Source organism: Neofelis nebulosa, chromosome X, assembly GCF_028018385.1.
Source record: "Neofelis nebulosa isolate mNeoNeb1 chromosome X, mNeoNeb1.pri, whole genome shotgun sequence".
Taxonomy (NCBI): Eukaryota; Metazoa; Chordata; class Mammalia; order Carnivora; family Felidae; genus Neofelis; species Neofelis nebulosa.
Genome location: NC_080800.1, coordinates 107,837,592 through 107,859,017, shown reverse-complemented (window position 1 = coordinate 107,859,017; position 21,426 = coordinate 107,837,592). Strand labels below are relative to the sequence as shown.

At 40.2% G+C, this 21,426-nt stretch overlaps 1 protein-coding gene across 10 annotated transcripts in view; it reads left to right on the top strand.

Annotated features, from left to right (window-relative positions):
• The window catches only part of ENOX2 (ecto-NOX disulfide-thiol exchanger 2), a 262,257-nt gene that overhangs the window by 173,642 nt on the left and 67,189 nt on the right, over positions 1–21,426 (top strand). Inside the window, exon 1 of one of the 10 annotated variants that reach the window (XM_058712516.1) lies at positions 9,279–9,446. The exons of the other annotated variants lie outside the window; for them this stretch is intronic. The gene's annotated coding sequence lies outside the window, so the exon portion shown is untranslated. Of the gene's footprint in view, positions 1–9,278; positions 9,447–21,426 lie in introns of those variants that run through there. 10 annotated transcript variants of the gene reach the window in all.

The window sequence follows — 21,426 nt, the reverse complement described above, 5'->3', positions numbered from 1 at the left end:
TGATGCTCCTGTGATTTTTTTAAACATAAATTTGTGAGAATTCTTACTTTCTCATTTGATGCTGTTACTAAGCAAAACTCTCATGCTTGACTCTCTAGCACCAGAGTGTGCCGAACACCTCATGCCCAATGTGATTGCTTAGACATTCCCTCCAGGCAGAAATTGTGATTCTGACTCACCCTTTTACCCAGCCTGTACCTAAGTATCTTGTAGCTGGCATTTGCTCTCAAAAGATAGTATAGCTGCAGGCCATCACCTCTAGAGAAACAGGAATTGCTCACCTTGCCAATTTCCCACATGTCCTATCTAACTTTCTGAGCAATTTCACTAGCATTCCTACAAAGGAAACTTAACACTAACTGGCAAAGACAAGCTTACCCAAACAGAGACCTTGGAACACAGCTGCTCTTCTGGCAGAGAGGCAATTGCTGCTCATGGTGACACAGCTCTGCTGAGTGGGCACACACAGGTGAGAATGGGTGACACAAGGTACCCCAGCAGCTACTGGGTGTTGAGGGGGAGTATATCTACCACCCAGAGACCTGGATATGGGATTAGGATAAAAATGATTTTATAACTTTTTTTTTATTTGAGAGAGAGACAGAGAGAGAGAGAGAGAGAGAGACAGAGAGAGAGAGAGAGAGAGAGAGAGAGAGAGAGAGAGAGGAGGAGAGGGGCAAAGAGAGAAAGAGAATCTTGAGCAGGCTCCATGCAGAGCCCAACATGGGGCTTGATCCCATGACCCTGGGATCATGACTTAAGCTGACATCAAGAGTCCAACATTCAACCAACTGAGCCACTCAGGCACCCCTAGCATAAAAATGATTTTAAAAGAGCACAAAAACATGACACATTTGTTTACATTGATTCGAATGGTTTGAAGGGAGAGTTCTTATTTTTCAGCCTCTGCCATTGTTTTAATTTTTTTTTTTTTTGCTTTCTCCACTCAAGCAGAAGACAGCAAGGACAGCTCCTCAGTCTCCCACCATATGTCTCTGCTTCTTGGCTACCCCTACCTGACTCACCTTCTATTGCAGGGGGCGGAAGAGCTGTAGATGTTAGGATTTGTTTTTCTTTTTAGGCTCAAAAATTTTTTTAAAGGGAAAAAACATGTTTAACAGATAAAAAGTGACTAGCAGTTCATACCCTGGGAAGACAGAATAAGAGAAGATAGATTAATATTTCTGTAGGAAAGGTTTTTTCATGTGGGCTTAATATAAGGAATAACTTTGATCATAAAGATTTCCATGAGGATTAAGACAATACTTAAGTAGATTGCAGCTGTGGGTAGGAGTATCTGCTTCTTTATGCTGCATGTTTGGGTAAAAATAGGTCCTCTACCTCCAGGCTGATATTCAGACAGTGTACGCTGAATGGCTATATCAGTTTAATAATAGTGAATAAAACTCCGGTACCAGTTGGTAAATAGTTACTGCCAAGAACCCCCTAAGTCATCACTGGGTACCCTGGCCAATAAATAATCACTGCCCAGATCCCCCTAAATGACCACCTGTCACACAGGCCACCCTGATCCTCCTGGTATTCCCCCAGGCTTCCCCATTGTCTAGCAATAATGGATTGACCTCTGGCACAGCCAAGGGGCCTCCTGGACCCTGCTCAACTGCTGAGGTTCAGTGTCCAGTTCTGTTTGCTCATGCCTTGCTGCTGTTTGAATATTTTGAATATACTGTCTGGTTCCCCAATTTTATCCCCATGACTTGAGATCATTTTGGAAGACAGAGCTAACCAGCTTACCAGGGGTATCCCTAGTAGAGGTTATTGCTCTTAGGTAGGCTAAGCTTAGTTAGTGAAAGAAAAAAATTAATATGGAGAATATTAACAAGATTAACTTGGGGAGCATTTTTAGAAAAGTTACAGAAAGCATTTCTGTTTAAAAACATAACCAACAAGTCCTGTGAGCCACCATTATTGTCAGGCAATCCAATGCTCTCAGCAGATTAAAGTAGGTAAAAACTGATATAGCACTATACTGGCTATTTCTTCATTCACTATGCCATATCCTGGGGGTAAGTTAACAGTATGTGAGGTACCATTCCTGCCCCAAAGTTCTTAAATCCTGCAGCGGAAATATTGCAGGCACCCAGTTAACTATTCATACAAGGTAAAATGCTAACAGGTATTTAGAGAATCACATGAGTGCTAAGTGTCTCTTAGGTACAAAGTCAGCATACTTTCTGTGGAACCCCCAGACTAGAAAATGTTCAGTTCCTGTGAAACAAAATGACGGGGTTCACTTAGACAAAATCAGATTATCTCTGTAATATTATATTAGTACTGACTCTGTGATGATGAGTAATATCTATTAAAAACTTATTGAAATCAGTAGAATGATGCAAAACAGAGCATTGCAGGATTCCTTCTGTTCCCATGATGGAAACATATTGGATAATTTTGATTCACTTATCATCTTCTATGAAATTATATTTGCTAATAGAATGCAAACATCATTGGCAAAGAAAGAAGAGCAGAGATGAATCATTATGATGAATGTTCAAATAAAGAGCATCAGATTCAGGAAGTTACATTATTATATTGCCTAAATAAAACCAACCACGATTTCCCACTGCGAACAATCTTAGGCCTTTATATATAACACATTTGTTAAAGTGCAGCAACTGGAACACTGATTCCTCCTGGGTAATGCTGGGGTTGGTACTACTGTTGCAGTGGCCCTCTGGAAACCTCACATTGTTTTCCTGTTTGAGGTTCTCTTAGCCCTCTTGGGTAAGATACATTCTTTGTAATTTGTTGGTATCTATTTGGCTTTCTCCATTTCTTTTTTTTTTTTTTTTTTTTTATTTTTGAGAGACAGAGACAGAGTACAAGTAGGGGAGGGGCAGAAAGAGAGGGAAACACAGAATCCGAAGCAGACTCCAGGCTCTGAGCTGCCAGCATAGAGCGTGATGTGGGGCTCAAACTCATGGACCAGAAGATCATGACCTGAGCTGAAGTCAGATGCTTAACCAACTGAGCCACCCAGGAGCCCCTGGCTTTCTCCATTTCTGATTAGCAATCTCCTGCCCCAAACTTTCTACCATGAGCTGGAATGGGAAGGGGAATGTGGAAAGATGGCATGTCTTGTACCATCTGCAAACCCACTCACCTTCCAGCCTTACCCTGGGATCTCTGGCACTTGCCAAATGGCTTCCCTGTATGATAAACTCGAAAGGATTGAAGTTGCATCTGTGTGTGGTAGGGAATGGGCTCTCTTCAGAGAGAGCCTCATGTCAGACATGAGGTTTGTCTTACTCTTTTGCCTCATTCACGGAATCAGTTCTCACTGAGTGCCTACTGTGCACCAAGTGTAGCCTCTTTCACTTTATTCCTAGAAGTCAATCTGCCTTTCTTTTCCCACATGGTTTGGCCAATTCGTTGGGGTCCTGAAATGTATCAACCTCAGTTCTCCCCTCTGATGAGATTAAGTGGAATTTAGTAATCCTTGCTAAATTGTCTTGTGACTCTGTCACATGAATAAAGTCTATGGACTCTAGGGTAGAGTGTAAGCATCAGATTAATTTTACTACAAAGGTCAGGCAGCTATCCTGGCATTCTGTTTTGCTTTGAAGGTTAGTCACTGCATGCTTGACCCAAACCTTCCTGTCTGAGCTGTATTCAAAACAGATTTCAAGATATAGCCAGATTGAAAAACAGACACTTGGAGTAAAAGACTGTGTACTCTGACCCCACTGGAAATACCAAGCAGCTTTAGTGATTTTATGTGTATATACAATACATCATCATCTCTAGGAGGTGATGGGCACTAACCTCAGCACCTCTTGCTCCCAAAGCAAATGTATGCTCATCTTTTCCACCTAGCTGCTCATGTCAGGAAAGAAATATTTCTTCCTAAATGACTTCTAAGCTTGCTTGCCCGGGAAGTGTTGCCCCTGGGGAAGCAGGACCTATCAGAGGAGTTTGGCTCAAAAAAGACATAATCGTATTCAGATAATGGCAGACACCTCCATCCTGGTTCCCTTTAACCTTCATCTGTCTTCCTAATTTCCCATGGACTCTCTCTTTCCAGCTCACCTCCTTTGGCCAGCCCTGTTGTGAGTTCATGCACTCCTGATGTATGTGTCTAACATACTTGTCATTTTGAGTTCTACAAGTAACATTCATGTAATAACTTGCCATTTATATTCCTGGAAAAATCCAAAGATTGGCTCTGAGGCTATAAAGTTGCATCCAGTCTATTGTCAGAACTACAGTACCTTGAAGCTATAGGGGCTGGAGTCACAAACTTCTTATAGCATGATACTTCCTTTGGGCATAATTGTGGTCTACTTCAAATTTCCTACAAAGAGATAGTAGTGGTAGAGGATAGGTCCTATAGAGGGAGATATAGTCTGGTTGCAATTCTGAATTTAATTCTCCTCAATGAGAAATTCACAAGTAGATGTAGAGAAGCTCTTTAACCTGTTGCTTCTTACGATGTTCAGCTTTCACATGTGACAGTCACACTGCTGACCACTGTGTACAGCATAATGTGCGTATTCAGTGGTTGAGTTTTCTAGAACAATCTGCAGCTTCTGCCCAAGTCTCCTACAGCCAGTTGTATTTGTAAGACAAGGCAAGGTGAGGTATGTAGGCTGAGACTGTGGAGCACAGGAAAATGCAAAGTGAAGTGGCTCAGGAAGGCATCATTTTGAATGCTGTTGAATACCAGCTAAGTCACTAAAACAGATCCAAAATGCTTTTGGTCAGGAAAATTCAATCTCTCTTTGCAGAAACCCTATGAGTGGGCTAACGCTTTACCTGCACAAGCACACAAGTCAGACACCTTCATTTCTAAAATACTTTTCTAATACATTTCTAAAAACTTGGCCACTTCATATGCCTAACAGCTAAAATAAGAGTGGCCCACAACACAGACTGTCTACCTTCCATGTGCTCACCGGAATACTCCATCTCAAATTATCTGCCCTCTAGCTCTTAGCTGTACATACAGACAATGCCAACCAGATGTACTTGCCTGAGTAACACTGTCCCCAAGGAAGTAAGCCCTATCAGTGGAGTTTGGTTCAAAATTGACAAGATCAGGGTGCCTGGGTGGCTCAGTTGGTTAAGCATCCAACTTTGGCTCAGGTCATGATCTCACTGTTCATGGGATCGAGCCCTGCATTGGGCTCTCTGCTGTCAGCTCGGAGCTGGCTTTGGATCCTCTGTCCCCCTCTCCCCGCCCCTCCACCGCTTGCCCTCTCTCTCTCAAAAATAAACATTTTTTCAAAATGACATGATCATATTAAAATAACGGCAGACACCTCCATCCTGGTTCCCTTGAACCTCATCTAATTTACCTCATGCTCTCTCCTGTTCATCTCCTTTGGCCACCCCTCTTGTGAGTACATTCACTGTTGATAGAAGTGTCTAATGCACTTGTCAGCTTAAGTTCTTCTAGTAACATTCATGTAGGAATGTACCAACTTCCTACCGTTCGGGTTTTCTCATTCTTTTCCTCTAATGAGTAGGACAAGCAGGATTGTCACTTTATACTTAGGCTTTTTATGAGTTTTGCTTGGTCTTCATATTGTGTGTGAATCTGCTCACCTCCACCCTCAACTAGATCATACACTCTCTGAGAGAGTAACAGTCTTTTACTTCTCTTGTATGTTTTTCAGCCACTAACAAAAACCATAAGAGGGGCTCAAGAAGTACCTTCGGAAAAAAAAAAAAAAAAAAAAAAAAAAGAGGTTAGAGTGGGAGAGAGCCAAAGCATAAGAGACTGTTAAAAACTGAGAACAAACTGAGGGTTGATGGGGGGTGGGAGGGAGGGCAGGGTGGGTGATGGGTATTGAGGAGGGCACCTTTTGGGATGAGCACTGGGTGTTGTATGGAAACCAATTTGACAGTAAATTTCATATATTAAAAAAAAATTAAAAAAAATTAAAAAAAGGAAGTACCTTCGTTCATTCATTTGTACAACTAAGAAATACCATCCAAATGGATTATACTAGTTTCTGAATTCAAGTATACTCTTTTTTTACTCTGAGGTTGTATTGTAATCTACTAAAGTTAAAAAAGGTTTTCTGTGGTTCTGTGCTCTGTACTACAACCAGATATTCTAACTGTAGTGGCTTAAGGATTCTATGCTTTTCACTGCAGCTGAGAAAGTGACTACAAACTGATCCACTGCATTCAGTAGGTGCTGTTGTCATCAAAAGAGCAGCCCAAAGCCCTTTGCTTGTATACCTTGGCTGCCCAACTTCTGTTATGGAATGGTGGTACCACCTCTGCTAATTTTCACTTAACCTCTCCATGCCTCCCTGTTTTCTTCAAAAAAGCCCATCAATATCCACCTGCCTTCCAGGGATGTTTTGAGGACATAATGCTGATAAGAAAACATTCTCTATGAGAGAATATTGATGACAGTTGTTGTGTAGCCACAAAAGGAGAGGGCACTCGGCAGTAATTGGGGGCCATGTTTAGCCACCCAACCACCCATTATCGTTAGTACTCAGATTGATTCTAATGCATCATAATAATGCAACTTGTAATCCACATGTGGGGGGGGTAATTTATTGTCAGGTGGCGATTGTTAGTAATAACAAGCTGTTTGAAAATATTCAGAACATAGTTGTACACATCTCTTGTTTTTCTTCCTTCCTTTGTTTGCAAGTCTAATTTTATACCCTTTTGCCTCTCTGATTTTCTCCTTTTACACTGTATATTGTATTATTTTTATTCTTTAAATAAGCTTAGTATCTCAATGAACAGCTGGAACACAGGAGACTGATTTGGAAAAGCAGTTTAAGAAACAAAGTCCAATTTAAGGATGGTGGTGGATTTTATCGCTCAGCTTTATTAATGGACCTCATTCCCACTGTATCTTCTTTCCCTAATGCATTTGTATAAAAGCTCTTGCCTCTCTCATTAACCCCTTTGGCTGGTGTTAACTCATTCCTGGGCATTTGTTGCCATAGCTGCAGCCGTCCCTCAGCTGGATCCCTCCTGTTAGTCCCTGCAAGGGCCATGAGGGGCTGGCCTGCTTGTTCCAGGCGTCAGCTGTTAGGCGGAGGGCAAGAGCCTTGCAACCTCAGAGGTCAAACTGTCTGTCCCATGTACTTAAGCTCTGTCTATAGTTTTTTTTCTTAGCAGCAGATGGGCATGTGGCTGTCCAGCCTCAAGGCTGGGAAACGTGTGGGAACATTACCAACACCCTTCTCCCCTCACCCCCTCCTGGGCACCCAAGCAGATAGCCTAGCTCCATATTCAAAAAGATAATCGATATTCCCCCAGTGTTGCTTGAACGTCTTCCTTCAACACCTGCGGCAGCTGTGGGGAATCATGCGAAACTTTCGTCTGTTCGCTGAAATAATTGCCAGCAGTTTTATGGAACGTCTCTTGTGTGTATTTTTGCCCATTTACAGATTTGATTATATCGTTTGCAGAACGGAAACGTGGCTTTTCACTGCTTACTCTCATTCTCACAGATCTTCAAGGAGAAACCCTTTTAAAAACAAAATGGAAATGACATGCAAATGGTTATGTTAATATCACACAGGCAAAAGTCAGGACCTTCAGAAGGTTCCTTAGGCACAAACTGATCACGTGATGAGCACATCTTGCATACATTTCTGTTTGAGTTACCAGCCAGAACCGTCCTATGAGAAATGACTAAGAAGAGAAAATGTTAGATGCCTGTAATGTGTGACTACTTTCTGCCCTAGGCTCCAACACTGACGTAAGCCAGAGCAAACACAACTCCCACACACACAGATTGGGCAGGTACAGTGGGATTTGAGGAAGATGTTTGAAGGTGGAAAGTTTCCATGTAGACCGGTAATAGAGAGTTAGAAAAGAAAATTTAATTTTGTTTTCACTGTGCCAGCTTTGCCAGATAGCTGGCAAGGGTATATCTGTGGATTAGCTCCAGATTTAGAAAATTCATATCTAGGCCTTTACCTTGACTTTGACAGAATTTATATTATGGCATCAACAACAGCAGCAGAATAGCTGCATCATTAACAACTAACATTTACAATATATTACAGCTTGAAAAACACTTTTAGAATTAATATCTCTTGTCTAACCATCTCACCAACTCTGTAAGATCAATTTTATATAGTTGTCTGCATTTTTGTGAAGAGGGAACCAAAGCTCAGAGTAAGTAACTTGCGTGAGGTCACACAGCCAGTAAATAGCATAGTCTTCTGACTCCAGAACCCTGAAATACCCATGCTAGGCAATACATACACTCCTGTCACCCTGCTCTTTAGCCCACTGCCACTTCCGTGTCCCCAAACCTCCAGGTAAACAAATCAAGGTCCATGCAGTGATCTGCTTGAAAAACAAAAGGATGGGGCACCTGGGTGGCTTAGTCGCTTAAGTGTCCGACTTCAGCTCAGGTCATGATCTCGTGATTCGTGAGTTCAAGCCCCGCATCAGGCTCTGTGCTGACAGCTCAGAGCCTGGAACCTGTTTCAGATTCTGTGTCTCCCTGCCCCCACCCCTCGCACTCTATCTCTCTCTTAAAAATAAAAAATAAACATTAACATTTTTTTAAAAAATTAAAAAAGAAGAAAAAAGGAAAGTAGCCATATTGCAAAAGAATTACTGTGTTTCCATATGGGTTCACAATTAAATGATATCTTTAACACTCCTGTTTGTTCATAGATCACAGACTACTAGACAAGCTGAACCAGGTGGGCAGAGAAACAAAGGAAAGGGGAGAAATGTGAAAGAGAACAGCACAAATTAAAGCTCCCAGCAACTGGAGAATCCTTTACAAATTCAGATAAAAGAAGAGGTAGCATCATCATAGGTAGCAGCACTGTAAGGATACACAAGTAGTGATCAACACAAACTTCAGAATAGTTCTTGCCTCTCAGGGGAGATGGAAAGAATTGGGAGGGGCACGTGAGGTCTTTAAAAGTTATAATTATATTGTTTTTCTTAAACCACATGTTGGGTACATAGTTTTCGTTGCACCATTTTTTTAGACTCTACATTTGTCTCTTATAAATTCCCCTTTGTACCTACCTACTCAATATTCAATTTAAAAAATTAGAAAAAGATAGTGTGAGTCAGTGGACAAATGGGATTTGATATACAGAAATTAGCATTTTTAAGGAAGGTAGCCACTCTTGAAAGCTAGTTGCACTTTAATTTTAAAAAAGTAACCATTTTGCTCTGACAGTGTCTCCCAGTGACATGACAGTTAGTCTTTCAAGAAGAATTATGTGTGGGGAGGGCATGCTTTCCCACAATTTTCCCAGGGTCTTTGGGCATTTCGGCTGCCTTGCCCCTCCTCTCTCCTTTCTGACAGTGAACTTCCAGCTTCTGGGAGGAGAAAGAACAGTGGCACGGATATTTGGAAATTTGAAGTTAAGTGCTTGAACCGTAGCCACAGATTTATGGATTGTTACCCAAAGACTTATCTTTTGGCTTTCCTTGGTGTTGGACCTGACAGAAAATGCAGTGAACAGGTGAGCTTGTATATTTTTGTCTCTGGTTGGTTTCTCTCTGACCAATCTAGGCATGCTGTAAGCACAGGCTGACAGGAATTACGGCTTTTCTTCCATGTGGAAATAAGTGGATAAGCAAATACTCCCAGCCTGATTTTCTTTCCAATTCATTATTTACAGGGAATTCACCCTCTGTAATCATTTTCAAATCAAATTTGCTCTACCAATCCCTGTAAGATTTGCTCTGGAGATCATCACCAACCTATATATCTTTTATTTTTTAGCAGCTTATGCCCCCTCCCTGTTAATGCCAATTTAAAAAAAAAAATGGATTAAAGGTGATGTCACTAGTTGCCTAGAGATTCACTCAGGAAGAAAATTTAAGTTGCAGCAGAAATGGATAAAAGGAAGGAAAGCCAATAATTCATGCACGTTTGCTATCTGGACTACTATTGGTGTATTAAAATAGTCAGGAGAACTATTGAATTAAATGAGGAAAAATATATCATATGTAAGATAGATTCCAGGAAAGGCACTATTATTAATACCGTCCCAGAATCACAAACTGACGACCAACGCACTTACATATGGATTGTCCCTGGAGCAGGCTGACACAGTGGGTGCCCTCTGCCCAGCTGTCAGAGATCACAGCTTATGGCCATAAATAACTCCCTTTGTCTTATTGGAAGGATGGCCATGAAAAGCAAGCTCTCCTGCCTACCCCATTGCCTCCCATCCTCATGATGGAAATGAAAAAGTGATACTAAGTAATGCTGGCCCTCTTCCACCACAGATGGGGTGACCACAAGTGAGAGCATGGATGTAAATGCCATCCATAGTTTGGGGAAAAAAAGCAAATGGGTTTTGGAAGCAGGTCTGATGAGTTTGGGGTATATACAGTGGAGGAGGAGGGTAATGTTGGAAAATATTTTGAGGATTTTATTAACGGTACCACTTTTCAAAAATGTAGCAGATGAGAAGCATATAGATTAGTCCTACTGTTCTTTCTGGCAGTGCTCTTGGTAAAGAACTGGTTAGAAAGAAGCCATATTGTTCTTTTCTGTGTAAATACATACCCAGAAGTAGCTAATTCCTGTACTGGTATTTTCCTGTCCTTTTCACAACTGAAGGGATTATAATACTCCCCCTTTTTTTCCAACCACAAATGGCCCCTGTTGTCTATAAGATATCAGAGTAATGCCCACTATTGTTACTATATTCACAATAATTACTAGTATTTCACTACCACTTACTGAGATAGCCACTGTAATGGACTTCTTCTCATATATTTTCTCCTTTAACCCTTACCACAGCCCTATGAGATAGGTACTATTACTGTCCTCATGTTTCAGATGTGGAAAATGAAAACCAGAGACATTAAGTCATCTTCCTAGCATCACACAGCTAGTAAGTAGAAGGCCAGGATGAGATCCAGTCCAAAACCATGATCTTTATGGTTATAACCCTATTTTTCCTTTATTCAGGGTCACACAGCCTTAAGGGTTAAGAGTTTATCATGCTTGGTCTGTCCAAAGGCCTGTTGGGGGTTGGTGAAAGTGTGTTGCAATTTTGAAAAAAAATCAATTACTTTGAAACATGAAGTGTGGGGTGGGGGCAGTGTGAAGTTCTGTATGGTACAAGCTATTGTTTTCTGATTATTTGTTAAATTGAGGTGGAGTTTAAAAACTTGAGTTAGGCTGCTTGTTGAGGTAAAGAAGCTAGAAAGGGGCCAGGGCTGCTGGCATAAGGCAGAGCCATTAGTCACTGCCTCCTGTGGCTGTATGTGTATATATAGCATTGCCCTTAATATTTGAAGATGACTCTGCTGAGGCAGCCAATTCTCAAACCAAAGTTCCCATTATCAGTAGGATTTAACACTTGACTTGTTTATAGGGGTCATGGCCAGTGTCCCACCCCTCTGACTTAGACCATGGCCTTGTAGTTAGTGTCTTACAAAGCAAGTCAAAAATATAGTCTAATACTCATCCTCCCAGAGTCCAACCAACTGGAGAATACAAAATGACTCTAGGTTTTTAGTATTGTACTTTTAGGAGAGAGGAATAAGTAAACTGATATGGAAATTATTCTCCACCCATGCCCATCCCCCCCCCCCACAAGGACAATTTCTGTTCTAGGTTTTAGACTTAGCACAAATACAGCCTTATCTCCTACACCTTTTAAGATAGTAGAGGTAGAGAGCCAAAGCATAAGAGACTCTTAAAAACTGAGAACAAACTGAGGGTTGATGGGCGGGTGGGAGGGAGGGGAAGGTGGGTGATGGGTATCGAGGAGCGCACCTGTTGGGATGAGCACTGGGTGTTGTATGGAAACCAATTTGACAATAAATTTCATATTAAAAAAAAAGATATCCACAGTATCATCATAATTGGTTTGTCCTTCAAAAGCTACTTCAAAGACTTCTCCAGCTTAACATCACTTCCTCTATGCTGCTCCCTCTCTACCACCACCTCTCCTCCTAGTAGAGTAACTGCCTCCCCTTAATATCTCTGTTTAACCAGTATCAAACTATGCAATAGTTTGTCTGTCTCTCCCACTAGTCTGTGAGCCCCTCAAAGGGCAGGGAAACATGGATTTTTCACCCCTGGTACCACCAAATAGTGCGTGGATTTAACATGTTCTTGAATTAATATTCAGAATGGATCCTGAAGCCCTGCCATAATCTCACTTAAAGATTCAGGTACAGCTAGCACTTACTGACCACCTGGGTTTTCACCACAACCTGGTGAAAGGGGTGGTATCATTCTTATTTATACATGGGGAGACTGAAGCTCTGTGTTTCTCCAATTTGTAGTGGGCCTAAGAGATATCTAGGGTGCTTGTTCAACACGCAGATTCCCCAGCACCACCCAGATGGAAACCTCAGCTGTGGACCCTGGAACTTGGCTAGTTAGCAAACATTCCAGGTGATTGTGATGCACATGATTGGACCACACTTTGACAAATACAGGTGTGAGTGATTGCGATACAGCAAGAAAATAGTGGAGCCAGAGTTGAAACTCAGCCCTCCTAATCTGTGTTGTACTTTCTATCCTATGGCAAGGAAGTATACTGAAACACGTTGAAAAAATTTTCAGCAACAAGGGCTAAAGTAAAATGGCTTGGGGATTAACCCCAGGACCATTTTTTTTCCTCCAAGAGACCTTGTCAGACTTCTAACAGCAGAGCAGAGGGCTGCCAAATCATCTCTTACGCAACTTACCTCAGGAAAGCACAGACCACAGAACTTTGGGAACTTACAGAATTTATGCTTCTCTTTGTTTTTTCTTTCTCTGTTTCCCCTCCACCACCAGCCACACCATTAACTTAAAGAGCATACTTAGTACCTGAACTGCAATTAGTTTATTGGTTAAATATTAAGATTTCTAATTGAAAAGCCGTAGCTACAACATTTGGGATCCTGACAGTAATATTAAAGTGTTTGTTTCAAAACTAGGAAAAGAAATGTGTGTTTTAATAGGCAATTAGCACAGATGTTCGAAGAGCTGGGATAAGGTAGCTTTTTTTGAGGCCCAATTATGCTTTCAGTGTTTTTTGTCTAAATATTAGGTAAGAAATGTGGAATGAATGCAATGATGCAATCTAAAAACCAGACGGCCATAGTCAACCATTCAACCAAGACCAGGGTAACATGAGTGCACTGGTATCTCAGAAGCCCAGAAGTCAGGAATGGGAAGGATGGACCATAGTGCAGAAAAGCCCAACAGAGCCTTTGTAGTGCAGCTAGCCCCTGCTTTTACTGACTGAGGAAGCCTCCAAGGTTCTAATGGTGGAGCCTGTTGGACTTCCCCTGCATCCAACCTCAACCTATTCTCTTGGCTCACATTCAGCTCATAACCTGGAAGTGACAAGGACTATTCCTGAGATTCTTCAGTCTGTGCCAGCCCACCTTAAAATAACAAAGGAGGCCCTTGGCTCCAGCTCAGAGAAGTGGGAGAAGAGACCCCCACAGGGCAACCAAATGATTTCTTTCTTAGTGGGAAAAAAAAACAAGGAAAAGATAAAGGAAGTGGGGTTAAGATCACAAATGAATATTTGCTCAGCATTTTTTATAGTATAGTGAGAGTATTATAGCTCAGTGGTTAAAAGTTTAGGCTCTGAAGCTATACTCTGCCTGAATTTGAATTTCAACTCCAGCATTAACTTCATCTGTGACCTTGAGCAACTTTCTAACTTCTTTGTCTTTCATTTTCCTCATCTGTAAAATGGGTATGAAAATATTACCAATCTTATAGGGTTGTTGTGAGGATTATATTATATAATACATATACAGATTTAAAACAGTGTTTGGCACATAATAAACATTTAATCAATACTAGGAATCAACATCGTTATCATTAGGTAAATAATACAGGTTAATAAACAGGCCAAAAGGTGTGTTGAACTTGCCTAAAGTCATACAGCTAGTAAATGATAGAGCCAAGATTTTATTTTAGATCTATCTGGCTCCAGGTCTGTATTTCTTCCACTGTACCTTGTTGCCTTTATAAATACAGGATATATGCTGTGAGCTCCTTGGAGAAGTGCATGCCAAGAACTGTGTCTTTCTTCTTCCTTGCTACACCCTACCCCCACTGCAACTGCCATCTGGAGGGCTGGCTTAGCACTCTAGCTTCTTATAGATCTATTTAAAAACCTTTAATATCCTTGTAACTGCCCCAATATGGAGGTAGCTGTCTCCAGGACCCTCCAGCTTATAGACTAAAACAATGAATCATCCAGGATAAGGGTTAGTTTCTGAAAGGACTCTCTACCCCAAGGTTCTCATCTGCATACCTTGAGGATCAAGCTATTGTCTCCTACCCTGCCCATGTGATTACTTACAATATAGACTAGCATAAAACCTTTCCCTTTTGTCTCTCCCCCACCTCCTCTCCTCTTCCCCAAGGAAGAATATGTTGTGACATCCTGATCCCCTTGAGTGGCTCTTTGATCCATTCTTGGTAACACTCATAAGGAAATAAAGCCCTTGCTTGTCTAATAGCATCATCTCTCTCAAGCTGCGTGGGAGCTTTCTCTTACAAAGGCTGCTGTCAGCTCCCTCACCCCGCATAATCATGATGCAGACTGTGGCGTCACTGCTGGTGACGTCTGTGATCGGAGAGAGTGGGATGTGCCCCGAGCTTCAGCACCTTGTTCACAAACAATGATGGATTGTTAATTTTCAAAGAAAATGAATAGGGATTCAAAATAACACCTGCAATGCACAATATATTGCTTCATGAGCAATAAATAACAAACAGAAGATAAAACCTTGAGCCCTAGGCTTAATGCAGAACCGAAACATGATTTATCTTGCTGTTTCCTTTCCCTTAGCCAGAGAACAGGAAGCACAATGTTATTCTGTTCTAGGATACCCAACCGTGCCCTTGTGCCATAATCTTTTACAACACATACTTCTTCAGTACCTACTGTATGTAAGGTCCTATATGATATGCTAGAAATGGTGTTTTCTTCTGTGTTCCATGCAAGCATTTTCTAAACTTCCTCTCTTTTGCCATGGTATTCCTAGCATTATTTACAGGACTTCCATGGCACTTGGACTCCCCACCATGAGAATCATTTCTTTGATGTGAAACATAAAAGTAACCATGCTAAAAATGTTAATAGATTCTTGGTGGGGAATGCGGTCTGATTTTTTTTTTAGTACAGTGGCATAAGCGAGTAGTACATCAACTAAAGAAGTTGGGATTGGCTGCACATGTGGTAGATGGGAAGGGACTGTGAAGAATCTAGGAGTATAAGGCACTCTCCAGTAAGAACACATGAACATAGGGGCACATGGATGGCTCAGTTGGTTAAGCATCTGACTCTTGATTTCAGCTCAGGTCATGATCTCACGGTTTGTGAGCCCCACATCAGGCTCTGCACTGATGGTACAGAGCCTGCTTGGGATTCTCTCTCACCCTCTCTCCCTGCCCTTTCCCTGCTCTCTCTTTCAAAATAAATGAATAAAAACTTAAAAAAAAAAAAAGAACACATCAACATTGCTGCAGTAGAACAAGGTTTCTCAGCCTTCTCACTGTTGATATTTTGGGTCAGATAATTGTCTGCTGTAGGGGGCTGTCCTGTACATTGTAGGGTGTTTGGCAGTATCCCTGGCCTCTATCCACTAGATTCCAGAAGCACCCCCTACTTCCAGTTGTGACAACCAAAGATGTCTCCACATATTGCCAAATGTTCCCGGTGGGGGCGGGGGACAAATTAGCCCCACTTAAGGATCCCTGCAATAGAGGACCTGGGGGATACCCATCTATGTAACGATGAGATCAGTAGCCTTCCCAGCTCAAATATTATATAACTTTATGATTTACCTAGTTTAAGATAGCATAGTGGTTAAGAGCATGAATTGTGGACCCAGACTGCCTGGGTTTAAATCAGGCTTCACTGCAAGCTGATTTTATGACCATTGACAGGTTACTTAACCTCTCTGCTCCTGTTACCTCATCAGTAAAATAGGGGTAATGAGAGGTCCTACTTCATAGGGTTGTTGTGAGTTATAGATTAATGTACATAAAGTGCCTAGAACAGTGCCTGGCACATAATAAGTATTAAGTAAGTGTTACCTATATTTAGTCTTGTTATAATTACTATCATTAACACTATTATTCACCATTTATCTAAGTCCTAGAATGTTGCAGAGGTCTGATGTTTCACCCAGCTTTGGACCACTATCTTGCTTCTGCAGAAATGACTAGAGAGTTAAGTCCACAGTGCATTACTACACAATGCAGAGATTTTATTTGGCTATAGGTCTATTAAATAGGCATTGCAGTTAAGCCCCACTTTGTACAATTGTTGAGTTCTTCCAGAGTTCACTTATTTAAAAGCACACTAACTGGTACCTACTTCTAGCTAATCACTGTAGAATATACAAAAGTAAATGAGATTTATATCCCCTGCCTTCAAGGAGCTAACAAAGATGGGTGCTACATGCACATTTATTTTAGTAAATATAATTACCCTTAAATTTTCAAAGAAATTATTGTCATTTCCTTTTTACCCATGAAGAATTTCTATGTGATGAAAATTATCTTCCTATCTCCAGATTTATCTTTCTCAAAGTTTGTATTTCTATAAGTATTGTGTAATTAAGTATGGTGATATTCTTATACTACCAGCATGTTAGGATTATAATACCTCAGATTATCACCATTTATCTTCCTCTTACTCTCTGTTTAAAATGTTGAATATTTAGTCCTCAGAAGAGACCGACTAAAAGAGATTTTATCTTAATACAAAAACAGAGTGATATTCCATTCTGAATAGCTTGTCACACGCTATACACCTACTCTCTTCTGGGAAGAAGAATGTCTATTACATATATTCATATATTTCCTCATTCATTTATTTTAAATACTTTATTGAACATCTACTTTGTGTCAGACACAGTGTCTAGGCATGAGGAATAACAGGAGGAATAAGGGAATCCAGAGTCTAGGAGGAGAGACAGATATAGAAAGATTATAAAAATATAATGCAATAAGGGCTATTATAGTAATGTGTTCAATGAACTAGGGGAACACAAAAAATAAAGGGCTCTTTGGGAAGGAGTTTAGTGTGATGGATAAGACTGTGGACATTGGTACCAGAGCTGCCTGGGTTCATATTCCTGTTCTACCACTTATTAGCTATGTGATATTGAGCTGGTTACTTAAACTCTCTGTGCCTCTGTTTCATTATCCGTATATTATTATAATTCCTATATATGCTGTGTCTCTCAGTAGACTTTGAACCCTTCAAGGGCTAGGACTACTTCATTATCATCACCTTAACTATTGCCATGTTATTGTTACCACTTACCTAGTACTCATTCTGAGCCAGAAGCCATGCTAAATTCTTTACCCACATTATCTAATTTAATCTTCAACAAACCTATAAGGCAAATACTATCACTTTCCTAAATTCGTAGTTTGCCATTTTTCTCATCAAATCCAGTTATTTATTCATAGAACTTATCACAATGTGTAATTATTTTATGTTTATCTGTATTTTAATATCTCCCTTCTGCACTAGAGAGCTTCATAAGATCAAGGATCGGCATGAGGCCTGTTTGACTCACCATAATGTCTTCAATGTCTGTGATGGTGCCTGGCACACAGAAAATGTACAATGAGTGTACAATAAATATAAAAGGAAGGCTGGAAGGTAGACCAGCAAGAAAAGTGAAGAGAAACATAATGAGCATATATTGTAGTCCAGAACCATCTGACTCCCAAACCCATGCTCTTGATCACTAGGCAGTGTTGCTTCCTACTCTTAACAGACTTTCAATAGATGTTTGTTGACAAAATCCTCTCTTCAACTTTGCACAATACTGTGTAACAAAATTATAGTAAGCATAAAAACCAATGCATATAAACCTGGACATAAGAAAGAGAATTATGGGAGAGTGAATTGTCAGAGAAGGACATCTTTTGTCTTAATACAAGAGTATAGACAACGAGATGACACTAACATACTGAACTTGTTTCAATGGAAATAAAGGAAACAAATGAAATAACTCTACTACAGGATGTGTGTGTGTGTGTGTGTGTGTGTGTGTGTGTGTGTGTTGTCTTCAAGATCAAATAACTGACAATAATTGACTAGTTAATCAAGTGAAGTATAATATAAAAATAAACAGATGGCAATGATTTGATAATTATGGAGCGATACCAAGTTAAAATGGACAATTACTTCCAAATCTTTTACTCTTTTGGCACTAATGAACTCTTGTTCCAAAGTACCATAACTTCAATCAACTTACAGAGAAAGGATTCATTCACAACTCCTCTACAGCCCTTGACCTCATGAAGAGTTCCCACACAATGCAGAACAAAAAATGAGCATTGCAGGACACGTTCTTCAGACTTGGGTGAGGTATTTTGACAGCACTCGTACTTAACTTCTGAATATTCTTGGCCACTGCCAGTAAATGTAGGACTTATGGGCAAATGAGCAATCTCTTCCTTTAGTGACACGGGACCACTTTTATAAAATACTTAAAGAAATTGCTAGATGTCCATTTTTAGTCTAGAAAGTGAATCAGGCCCATTTTTAGTCTAGAAAGTGAATCAGGCCTGGTCTTAACTTTTCCACTATTAAGTGATGATTCCAAACAGATGTTCAACACAGCATATTTTGTTAGTTAAAACCTTAAATCCAGATTGTTGCCAGACAGAGATGATCATCTGGGATTTCCCTTTGAAAGTAAAAATGTAGGGGCGCCTGGGTGGCGCAGTCGGTTAAGCGTCTGACTTCAGCCAGGTCACGATCTCACGGTCCGTGAGTTCGAGCCCCACGTCAGGCTCTGGGCTGATGGCTCGGAGCCTGGAGCCTGTTTCCGATTCTGTGTCTCCCTCTCTCTCTGCCCCTTCCCCGTTCATGCTCTGTCTCTCTCTGTCCCAAAAATAAATAAAAAACGTTGAAAAAAAAAATTAAAAAAAAAAAAAGTAAAAATGTATAAGCTTCCTTATATGTATGACTGTGCCTATATGGGAGAAAGATTATAGCCAATGATATCAAACTGAATTATCAGTTAGGTGCATTTATTTCTGGTTGTAAATCTAAATGAATTACTACATGTAAATTCAGTTGTCTTGGAGAGAGAATTAGTTTAGCAACTATGCCATCACTTTTAAGATAATTTATCTTTCTGAAAAGATATACAAATAATCAATGAGTGTCATTGCATGGATTTCTCATTGTGCCCAAAATCAATGTAGGTTGATTTTATTTATTCATTCATCCAAATATTTCTTGAATACCTACTTTATACCAGACACTGAACTAAAAAATGGAGAAACAAAGACACCCAAACTAAGTCCCTGACCTATAGGAGCATGCAGGCCAGCAGAAGAGAGACGTGTATTTAATAAGTGTAATTCAAGGCAGTCAATGATAATGTCCAGTTGATCTTGCTTCCTGGAATGCTTTTCAATCCTAATCCTCCTATCACTACCTGGAGGAAAAACCTATCCCTCCTTAAAGACTCATTTCAAATTATTCTTTCCCAGCAAAGGCTTCCCTAGTATTCCTCATCCTCTCCACACCTCCAACCCCAAACATCCTTCCCAAGTCATTCCAGCAGATTTAATTACTCCTTTTCTGTTCTCATAACACTTTACTCACAGTTTTACTGCAGTACTTATTACAATAATTTATATTAGGTTATATGTCATGCCTCTCATTGTATTGTGAGTTCTTCCAGAGAAGTAAATGAGTTTTGTTCATCTCTGTAACTCCTAGTCACTAGCACAGGATCTGGCACATACTAAGACTCAATAAGGGTTTGGTTTAGGGAAAAGGAATGAGAGAATAAGCAAACATAAAAATGAAATTCTAGATAAAATGTTACGATAACACATTAGGAAGGAGTGATTAATTCTAGTGACGTGGCTTCACAGACAATGTAACATTTGAGATGACCCCTGAAAACTGAGTAGGATTTGACAGGTGGAGATGAGTGTTGGGGAAGTGGAGGGAAATGAAAAGGCAGAACTCCTTAAGAATTTAAAAACTGAATTTATCATAGCAAAATAATGCTGTAAATTCCACATGGTTCTTATCTAAACCATCTGGTTTATGTAAACAACTTTAGCAGGAACTCTCCTTGCTAACATTTTAACAGGCACTTTGAATTAATATATATTTTGAAAATAGTAACACTGTGCTGTGTTACTGTGTGCTGTGCTTTAAAAAAACTGACAATTTAGATAATTCTCTCTCCTCCTCAAAAATTAGTCCAGAGTTTGGCTAGGTTGGTACATTGTAAATTCTCGTTCTTTGATCTCAGAATTCCTTATTAAGAATAATTCCTGATTCTCTTATGTTTTCCAGGACTGCAGAGCCAATGAGTAGCCAAACTGTTGCAAGAAATTATTTTTAGTATGGGGGCCCAGTCCTTCTAAACCTAGATGTTTCCTCTTGGAGTCATTCTTCAGCCACTAGAGAAAACCAGGGTGCAGATTCAGTAATCTCTAAAGGTCCCTTCCAGTTATAACATTCCCTAAAACTTGTCTCCCCTGGACTAGAGATTGGGAGTTCAGATGAACTGAATAATCAATATGTAAACTCTTGACTCAAAGGGTATCTGATGCCCTATGTTTGTTTTCTTAATAATATTTACAATATGGCTATTTCTAGCCATACTATGCCTTCATGGGAAACAACTGAAAACTGGATGTGAGGACTAGAGTTTCTGGCGATAGAGAAATCACCAGTTCTGAAATGTGACTTCTGACTATAGTAACAAATGCTAAGGCCATCAATCACTCTGTGTGTGTGTGTGTGTGTGTGTGTGTGTGTGTGTGTGTGTGGAGGGGGGCGGGTTGTGGAGAAGAGGCATAGGAAGCATAGAAAAATCTTAAAAACTAATAATTCAGAAATAATGTTTTTGAACATTTGCATTTTCTTGTTCTGACGAATCAGTGACAAAATAGCACTTGTATAAATAACCAGGGCAAGGTTCATCCCTGATATTTCCAGGTTAGAAGGATGTGATAGATGTTAGCAAGCTACTATTAGAACAGAGTTGTCTTCTAGAGTGTAATTGGCTGGAGTGCATACTGAGAGGTAGGAGAAAAGCCATGGAAAGATTTTTCTATAGAAATCAGTAGTCAGAGGGAAATTTCCAAAAATATGTCTTTCTGTGCTCCCAACTATGTAGTATATACATGCACTTGCATGCATAACTCACTTCAGTGTCTTCTTCTGTCATCATTGCTCCTGGAATGTCTTTTTCCTCTTTTCCTTCTTTACCTATCTAATAACTACCCATGACTCAAGACATGTTCTGTAAAAATATGGCCAATTTGTTCAAATCCTATCTTCTCCATGAAGTCTTTCCTACCTACTCAAGCCACATTTTCATTACTTAAATTTCAGTAACATTTCCAGTCAATTCCATTCAATTATTTGGTTGTTTCTTAATGGTTTCATTGGAGATAGTAAAACATTGTGACTAAAAGTATATATCCTGCATGACCTTAGACAATATATG